The sequence below is a fragment of the Crassostrea angulata genome, chromosome 10, assembly GCF_025612915.1.
Source record: "Crassostrea angulata isolate pt1a10 chromosome 10, ASM2561291v2, whole genome shotgun sequence".
NCBI lineage: Eukaryota > Metazoa > Mollusca > Bivalvia > Ostreida > Ostreidae > Magallana > Magallana angulata.
The window spans coordinates 36104104-36114162 of NC_069120.1; the positions used below are offsets into that span (position 1 = coordinate 36104104).

Sequence of the window (10059 nt, forward strand, 5' to 3'; positions counted from 1 at the left end):
TATTATTTTATTAAGCCACGCAATGTTTATATTTTCAACCACTCAACACGTGGTTAAATACGAACGATTACTCTGTTCTGAATATTATCGTTTAATATAAAAACCGCTAAATGGTGAAATACTTTTAAAATTAATCATTAAATTATTTTTACTTCTTGATAAAAAAGATATTTCTCTACAAAGTATCTGGCACTATATTTTTAGCCACGGAAGCAAACTAAAAAAATGTTAATATTGCTGTTCCATGTATGTTTCATATCCCTGACTGAGAGCGTATATAATGGCTCTGAAGCAACGATACTGATATATTTCATACAAACAGACATCAGTATGAATATAAATATAAGCATTGAATGCTTATTTTTGGATATCGTCGGTCCTATGAAACATCAAGCGGCGGAAAATGAAGGGCGAGTTAACAGGTTAACCATGTGGCAGATACTTCAAAGGTTTAAAATGTGCAAATAAATATGCATACACTAGCATTTTTATATTTCATACTTTTTTAACACGACAGATTAATGATAAAGTGATAAAAAAGTGATAAAAATTATTGTGAAATTTGACCTAAAAAACAGAATTTAGAAAAAGAAATACCCATTCAGTGGTTTGAAATAAAATAAGAAAAGTTTGTTTTTTTACGGTCCGTGGCAACTGAGATATAAGGCATGTATAGTCATCCATTTTAGTTAAAAATTTTCATCCCTGCTCGCATATCTTAATATTCAGCCATGCAGTTTTTTTTATTTCGATTTCAAAGAATAAGTCAAGAAAGCAATTAAGAAAATTTGTGGACACAGTATTCCCAAAAATGAAAAAAAAATTGGTTCTACATATTTAGCGTCGTATTATTTTAAAGCGTAATTGGTTAATTCCCGCGCTTGTGCGGGATATCATCTAGTAACAATTAATTCTGAAGACTGCTAGGGATAATTGGTCAGTAATTGTAGTTTTGGTGTAGTTGTCTTTAACCTTTTTACCAGCAGAAACTAAAACACCTGTTTGTAGTTTGTATGTTCAAGATACAATATTAAACAAACGTTTTTTCTCATAATATCTGCTATGTTCACATTTTACTAATCAATAGTAGACTGAATATATTAAACATGTCCAACTTTAGTAACGTCTCCTTTCATTATCTTTGTATTTATCTGTTTATTTCAACAATATTAAGATATACAGTTTGAGGAAAATCACTGTAGCCCAATTTGTTTTTGATTTTATTTTTAACGAGTTTTAATTGCTTTTGTTGTGGAATGTAATTTTTAAGCAATTTATTTCTGGAGTGTTTCCGTTTTTAATCAACTTTGCAAGTACAGCTGTACAAAACAATACTTTGCAAATTAAAATTATTTGGATTTAACTCATCGAAGTTAAATCGGTTGATCAAAGCTAAATATTTTCACCATAATGATAACCCTCCAACCCTTGGGACCTTTACGCATATTAGCTGGTCATCGCGTGCACTTTGGGATATTAGCTTGAACTTGTGACGTCACAGACTCCCTGCAGAACATCCCATCAGTCGCTGCTTTGAATTTGACCCACCCACCTCTCCCCTTCATATATCCGGTGGCCCTATTGGATTTTATGTTATTTAAATTGAATACAAATTCATAGTTCGATGTTTTCTGGCTCTTCAGATTAAATTTTTCAGGATGAAGCTGCCACCATAAGAGTAGACCCCATTCGTCACGGCTGCCTAATCAGTGGGGTCAACTGCTGAGCTTGCCAGCGAATATTTCAGCTTACCAGTAGTGCTCAAATGGACTTTTAATGGTTTATATAATATGTTAAAGTATTAATGAATAAGGTATATTTTTTTACGGGTGAACAGCTGATCCAAGGGTTCACCTTGTATTCTGTATTCATTTTAATATCAAGCAGCCGTGGCCATTATCACCAATAAATCAATAAAACTCAAATATAGTATTTTGTTGTTTAATTTTTTGATCATTTGACATCTACGTAAGCAATGCTTTGTCTTTGATAAATCTTTTTGGTAACTTTAGTCATTAACTAAGGCCTGCGAAACAATTTCAGTGTAAGTTCTGGTCCGAGGGTGCCGTCAGAATCACCAGATCCTATGCTAGAGATAATTCAGGAGGTTAATGCCTGGCAACGTCAAGTTCACAACCCAACCATCGTTGTACAAAGCATGTTTGACTGATGAACTTAAACTGACATCAGTTAAAATACTTAGTCAACAACTACGTGCTTCGTATTTTAGTCTACATCTTCATATTACATGAATCGCTATAGTAAGAAGTTTTTTGCGACATTTTTCTGCAATTTCCCAGTGTTACATGTAATCTAGTTTATAGTGACCAAATTTTAACCAAAAACTGTATATACTCTAAGGCATACATGTTTATTAAAGAGATAAAAACACTGGTTTAAAAAGGATAGACTCGAACTTCGCAAATTTTCAACCAACGCAAATGAAAAGAATGCCTTATACTTGTGCACATATTTAACTATATTAAGCTTCAAAAGTGTATATATAGTATCAAGTATTGATTTTTGTAATGAACATTTTAGGAATCGTACAGAGAAAATGGTCTTCACTGGGCATTTGCCACCATAATTAAAAGAATTCGCGGAACAAGAATTAATTTTCCTGCAAACTATTGTTCAGATGCGGCCACGGCGCCTTTAAATAAGTGAGTATTTGGCTGGGTATATAAAGTTACTAACAAATTTAACAAGCGGTGATTTACAATTATTAATTTTGAAATAAAATTGTTCTTTAATGATTGAAATAATCTTCAATAAAACAATTAACTTACACGATCATATTTATGATACATCAGGAAGGTTAAAACAATCATATATACTCTTTCATTTATTTGAACAATTGTTTTATGCTACTTTTTTTTAAGCTTCATGAGCCTATTAAAATTTTTTTTTATACCTATTCCAATGAGAATTGAGATTATTCACAGAAAATGTGAGCAAAATCGCTAGAGGAGATAACATAATCTGTTTTTGGAAATTGAAGTATACGAAAGTGTATAATTTTGATCGGATTTCCCAACTTTCGTTTCAAAGTAAAACGCCGGGTTTGTTAAGAAAAACCTGTTTTCCTCCACTTAAGTTTATCCGTGAAAGGCAACGGGCTAGTTTGGAAAAAAAGAAGTATACTAGCTGAATTGTGTTAGTACTTAAATAAACGGAAAATGAGTCTTAGTTTATCTCATCAGACCACGTCCTGTTTATCCCAATAATAGTCTTGTTATCATCTCACCATCTTCGGTAAAAACAGAAAGCTTGATCATTGTCTTTTATGTATACAATTCCAAAGTCAGTTTCGATTTGACGCAATATACATGCAGAATTTCAAACGGTGTTAACAGTTGACAGATGGCATACATAAATTGTATAGAATATCCATTTTGACATGAAGTGGTCCATGAAACATGAATGATGCCTTTATATAAAATCCTCTTAATGGTAAAGAAGCTAGCATTATTCTTTTTTCGTCCCAGATTATCAGAGTGATATAATGGAGATTGCATTTGAGTTATTTGGTAACATTTGTACACTGCAATATGACTTGTTCTGAACGCACGCTAAATCCCATTTTCTTTGGTTGATAACTGCGCATGCACTATAACACTCATTATTTTATGGAGTGTGTAAACGGTGTTTGAGGGTACATAGAGTGTCTTTAACAAAGTTTAACATACCCATGTAAAGTAGATGAATAGCAACGTTTATTGGTTTGAACATATTTTATTGATTAAAAAAAGGATTAGAAACAGGTTCTAATAGGTTCTAACAACTTACACAAGTTCCTCTCCTTTTAACGTTTATACATGTAAATTAGTCAAACCGCATTCCTGAGCAACCCATTCTAGGAAATAAATTCCATTAAAAGTAAAATCGCATCAAATTCTTCCGTTTTTTTTTGTTTTTGTTTTTGTTTTTTTCATTAACCAAAGAGTACCATCTAAGGTATGACTATCTGCCCGCGATGCATGATGAACCCGTATTGGAAATTTTCTATTTTATTCGCTCGTGAGAGGTCGCGCTTTGCTAGTTTCAATCTAGTATGACTAAAATTGCCCAATTAAGAAACGAATTACCTTATTTCATTTATTCAACATTTGTAAAATCTTATTTTCTATGTATAATCTAATTAAGTTCCTTATAAATTTATTCATTGTTCATTTAATATTTCATTGCAAGCATATATTTTGATGATAACTCCCACTGACTTGGATCCGCCAAAGCGTGTCCACTTAACCTTACTCTCATACTAGTGTATCGAAATCGAAAGTAGTTTTTTTTTTATATTAATTCACAATAACTACTAATCAGGTACAATTAATTCAATTATAGCTTACGGATATCATCTCACATGTGTCGAAATACCATATGTAAAAGTAGTAACACTGGTGCAGGTATTTCGTAGTTTATTTGCAAAAAGCCTTAATTTATAAGTATAGATGCTAATTGTATCTGACCAGCTCGCAGTCATGGGTCTTCGTTTGTGTGAAAGCGATTTTTAAAGCAATCATGTTCGAAAATTACTCCATTATTTGTAACAAGGTATAATAATGCAAAACAGCATTTTCATTGAATGTACATGTATAAGGGGAATACCATTGTCTTATACATATCCAAAACTTAAACAAGGTTAATTTTATCTTTATTGGAAAAAAAATCACAACATTACGTGATTAAGCAATAAGGAGGGTTCCTACTCGATATCATTTATTAAATTACGTTTTTACCTGAATAAAAAACATCTTTTTCAATATAAAAAAAACCTACAAAAATGCATGTCTTAATTAGCAACCTTTTTATCGGTCTCTAGATAATGTATGTATAATCCCTTCTTTACATAATTCTAACAAAGTCATTGTTTGGCTCTCATACAAATTTATTGAAGCAGAACAAGTTTCAAATCTATTTGTTCATCACCACATTTCAGAAAATAATAAAAAAAAATGTCATATTTATTATTTAATTGGTTTAATTAAAGGAAGATATATGAGAATATGTTATAAAACTGATATTTTCAAATTGTATATATCGAAGTTATAATGATCTTCCTTAACTTAATACCAACTTAATTCCTGTTGCAACCAATACTAAAAATAACACTTAAAATAAGCTTTGTTTTTACGCCCTATATAACATACTTAGATCATTACCACTCAATGAATTAGTGCTCGAAAAAAAAAACATGGAATAATTTTTATAGAAAATAACACATACACCTTATTTGTTTGCTTTATGAACACCTTACAATGTAAGTCTCTTTGTAGAAGATGCACATGTATTAAGTACGAATTTATTTTTCAAAACTTTTGCAATTAGCAGAACACATAATTATATACATATACATGTATACTTAAAACGTCTGAAATCTCATTGCAGATCAAAACCGTAATACCGACTTTATTCGCACTAAACTGATTCTATTCAATTCAGTATCATGAATTCACAAACGACATTCACAAAATTTAAACTACATGTACATAACAATGATAAATCTACATGTATAACTCAGAACTATGTACTGTTAAAATTACAAAACGGGACGTAATATAGATATTCTCTCTATATATAGAGACCACTCATAAACCATATGTTCATTTGAAAACATCAAATATGAATTCAATAATTCTAAATTTTTAATCACATTTGTTGATCTAAAAATACATACCCTTTAGGGCATGATGGTGACTCACTTAAAACAGTGTAATATGCCAATAATGGTTTCTCGTACGTAAATAACTTTCACTTTACTAATATATGTAAAAATGATACAAGTCTTTGCACAAAAGAGATGGAATTACTTTCTTAAAAACAAAAGGTTAAATTGATGACGTATTACTGGAACAAGCTGAGCTTAACACATCAGTATTTTCATGATGGATTGCTAACTCTTTCTTATAGAGCAGCTTTAAACTGATAACAACAATCATATCATCTTTTGCATCGTAGTCTACTCGTAAACAGAAAACACTAATATTTCTCGCTTATAATTTGATACAGTTGACTTTTTTCTATCCTTTTCCTTGATAGTTTTATATGTTCATTAATTCCTGAAATTTTATCCTTGAAACATTCAATAAGATTAGATCTTAGATTTGTGTATAAGTGTTTTAAAAGTTGTCTCCCATTAAGTATGGTTTGGAGGATGATACAATAAAAATTGACAATCTGATTTAGTCTATCATCAGCACTGGCTGCCCTTGCCGCCTCAGAATGCTACCTTTAAATGTGAATTCTGTTTGTTTGTTTCCACCTTCACTCATATTACTGATTATGCTCATATGAAACAAGAGGGTCTTGTTCAAAAGAAATGGCTGCTAACTGCATGTAAGGTATCTGAAGTTCGTTCTAAAATAAAAAAGAAAGGAATGAAATTAAAATTTTACAAAACACATATTTTATGATATAAAAATTTGTATGAAATTAGAAAGTATGTAAATAAAAACCAAGATTAAAGTTATCCTTTACTTCATCTTTACTGGTTTCAGCAACACTTACAAAATCCGTGGGTTTTTTTCCAATAAAAACTTCTCTCTGGTGATGTCCTTAAATGTACAGTGGTGATGTCATTCATATCAGCAGCAACATCCATGCCTTTTTTGTATCTATATATTTTACCTATAAAAGAAAACATAAGATAAACACTTAGGAATGACAACTTAACGTGAAGACTTTTATGTACACGATTTCACTGCTTAAAGCTGACATGAATTTATAAATATGCATTACTTTCCTTCTATCTTTTGACAAGCGTCTTATTAGTTTAACATGTATAGGCTGATAAATATGAATTACCTTTACAAAAACTAAGTGTAAAGCATCTTTGGAAAGGATCTCTGTCATAGCTCCAAACGTCTTTTTTCATTGATTGCGTGTTTTGTTGTAAGCGTTATCTTTTCAGTGTGATGCCTATCTGTCTGTGTGCTTTGTTGTGAAGTATTCTGGCGAGACAGACATTTTTTTTTTTTTAAAAGATGTTTGAAGAAATTATTCATTTTTACACATCACCATATTTACATTATTCAGATAGGGGTAGGGAAATAAAAGATACATGCACCATTACAATTAAAATTATGAATGTTGGTAGGGCTCAAAAAATAAAAATCAACCTGAATATAAAGATTTTTTTTTAAAAATCAGGTTAACATTAATGTGCAATGAAAAATTTACTATTACAAAACAAGCATGCTTCAATAAAGGAAAGTGGCAATAATGATTTATCCATCAACTACAAACCTGTTTTCTACCTTTGTTACATACCTGTAATAATAACCATCATTCTTTTGCCACATAGCTCTCATTGGCTAAAACAAACTTTGCATTATAAATTATACATTGCATGCACATTGTACAGAAGTCGACCTTAAAAGGGGCATGGTCACAATTTTGGTCAAAAATTATTTTTCCAATTTTAATGTATACAGTGCTTCAGTAAGGCATTTTTAATAGGCAACCAAAATTTGAGAGCCATTCTTTTTTGTTATAAGCGATTCTTTGTTATGTATCATAAGACAAAAACATTTCTTTCAATTTGTTAATTATTAACTTTTAAGAAATTATTTTACTAAAACACAAAAAAACATTTTTAAAAATCTTTAAATATACCTATAGTATCACTATCATCATTTTCATATTTGATAAGTATCTGTTTTATGGTCTTTTATTGAATGTTGGAATAAATTGTGGGTGTATAGAGCCAACTTAAAACCAAGAATAAAAGTGTTAAACGTTAGGAACTATTTATTAATGCTTAAAATGATTAAGAAGATAGACAAATCGTGAAAAAAAATTTTACTGGTATATTGAAACTATGTAAACAAATATAGGGCAAGAACTTTGTTTACAGGACAAAGAATTTTGAGCTCTGTATCTTCCTTATGACAAAATGACTGATTCTTAAATTTCATTTGATCATTAGAAATGCATTACTAAAGCATTGTAAAAAATAAAAACAGAAAAATAGAATTTGACCAAGATCGTGACCATGGTCCTTTAAATTGACTGTTCAGAAAACTCAAGAATATTTCGTTTTCGCTAAGGGAACAAAACTAGCTGACATAGTGTATTTAGTGTACTTACATTCGCCTTTGGTGCTTTCATTGAATACTACTCGTACATACTCTCTAAAGCAATATAAAGTAGATTGAATGACAATGTTAACCATATTTCAAGTTTTAGTAGTGTGTGAAGTTGTTACCTTTCCGTCATTTTAATGTGTTTGTTAATGTGACTCTACACATTTAAAATACTTCTCTTATAACTTGGCTTTATTCTCGTATAATAATATTTATTCAATATGAAGAGAGCATCCGGTTTATCTAATACATAGTTTCTATTAAGTTCACTGTTAGTTATGGGTTAAGGTTACGCATGCGTTTTGTTCGTGTTCTACATTAACTAACCAACCGCCAACTTACACATGTACGCCCAGCATCTGCTGACCAGTTACAAGTTCTCGCTCTCCGAACGCTTTACTGAAGCGTTTGCTCTCTGTTCATCTGGGAATTTACTAGAAACAGAACCAGAACCTGATAAAATCACTTTAAAAATAGCAAATGTCTGTTAAACAATACTGCAGAGAGAGAGAGAGAGAGAGAGAGAGAGAGAGAGAGAGAGAGAGAGAGATCACTTACTATCATAATAATTCACATACATGTACATGTATGTAGTAAACCTAGAATTTTTTCCTCGTCAACATGTACGCTCTGATAGTATTATTCTGAGCTTCACTGTGTGACTGTCTACGTCGGTTTAATAATATCAATATTATTTATATTCTTTGAAATAACAATAAAATTATTACAGTTTAAATTTCTGAACTCCATGGTTTAAAAAATGGTGGAACATACAAAATTAGATACATAAATTTAATAGTTCATTGACAAAGTTTTAAGTGGTTTCTTTTCATATCAATTTCATATTTGATTTCATAAAATGAGAGTTGCCTGAATTCTTATATTCTAAAGGTTGTTTAAATAATACTTTACATTTTAGACGGTTCAACTTACTTGTAATCCATTCAAGGCAAAAACAGCCATAAATCAATCTTGCAACTTACACAAACTTTCAAGAAAAATTTCAATAAAAAATGGTTCTCCACCGTAAGTATGATTTACTCGAAAACATTTCTTAATTCAATCAATATTAATTCAATAAAAAAATTCATTTAACATCTCATATTGGTCAAAACCAACCGGGCACTTCAGTGGTACAATAATACTTACATCTGATACTCCGTAAGTGTTAGTCTTAAACTGGTTCTGTCACCGTCAAATGCATTTTTGGTCTGTATAAATAGCCGTACGCGTGACGGAATCCGATTCAGTAAATTCTTGCGACATTTCAGCATGATAATTTAAAGATAAAGCTAACTTAGTGAGTTAAATGAAAATGTTTTTGTTTCATATGTTTACATTGTTTCTCAAGAGAGAGATATATGTTATCGGTTAATTTAACATATCAATTATGTCAATGCTTACGTTTAACATATTTATGTGTATGTTAAGAACTGTTCATTCCACTTATTATATCTAAGTTACATGTAACAACGTGTAACCGATCGTTTTGCATTAAGTATAAATGAGTTTGATGGGACTAAAATGAAAAGATAAAACAAAATTTAAAAAAAGATTATAAACTGAGTGTATCTACTTAATACTCACATTTGAAAAGATCATCGACGCAGTTTATGGTGCATTCATTTTCACACTGGTATCCAGTAAATTTTGGTATGCACTCGGTGCATCTTAAATCGCTATTACAACTAACATACCTAGACGGACACTTTACACACTTTCGAATTTCCTGTACATTGTCTAAATAGTAACCAATATTACAAATTTCACAAGAAAAATCGCTGGAGTTGCATTTTTCGCAGTTTTCAGTTGGACATTGTGTATCGCATTGTGGACCAAACCATCCGTCCACGCATCCTCTGATACAGGTTCCATTTCTATAACAAACACTTGATGTACCAGTTAGACAGTTATTACTGCATTGTTGTGTACAACTTGGACCAAACGTTCCAGGATTACACTCCGAACACACTCC

General features: G+C 31.0%; 1 long non-coding RNA gene across 1 annotated transcript; it reads right to left on the reverse strand.

Moving 5' to 3' along the window:
• Positions 1-4898: 4898 nt before the first annotated feature.
• On the reverse strand, positions 4899-8628 carry LOC128166146 (uncharacterized). The gene is made up of 4 exons (XR_008241133.1): positions 7270-8628; positions 6805-6950; positions 6508-6627; positions 4899-6357 (listed from the first exon to the last, which is right to left on the reverse strand). It is a non-coding gene; the product is annotated as an uncharacterized LOC128166146 (long non-coding RNA).
• Between the last annotated feature and the right edge of the window lie 1431 nt (positions 8629-10059).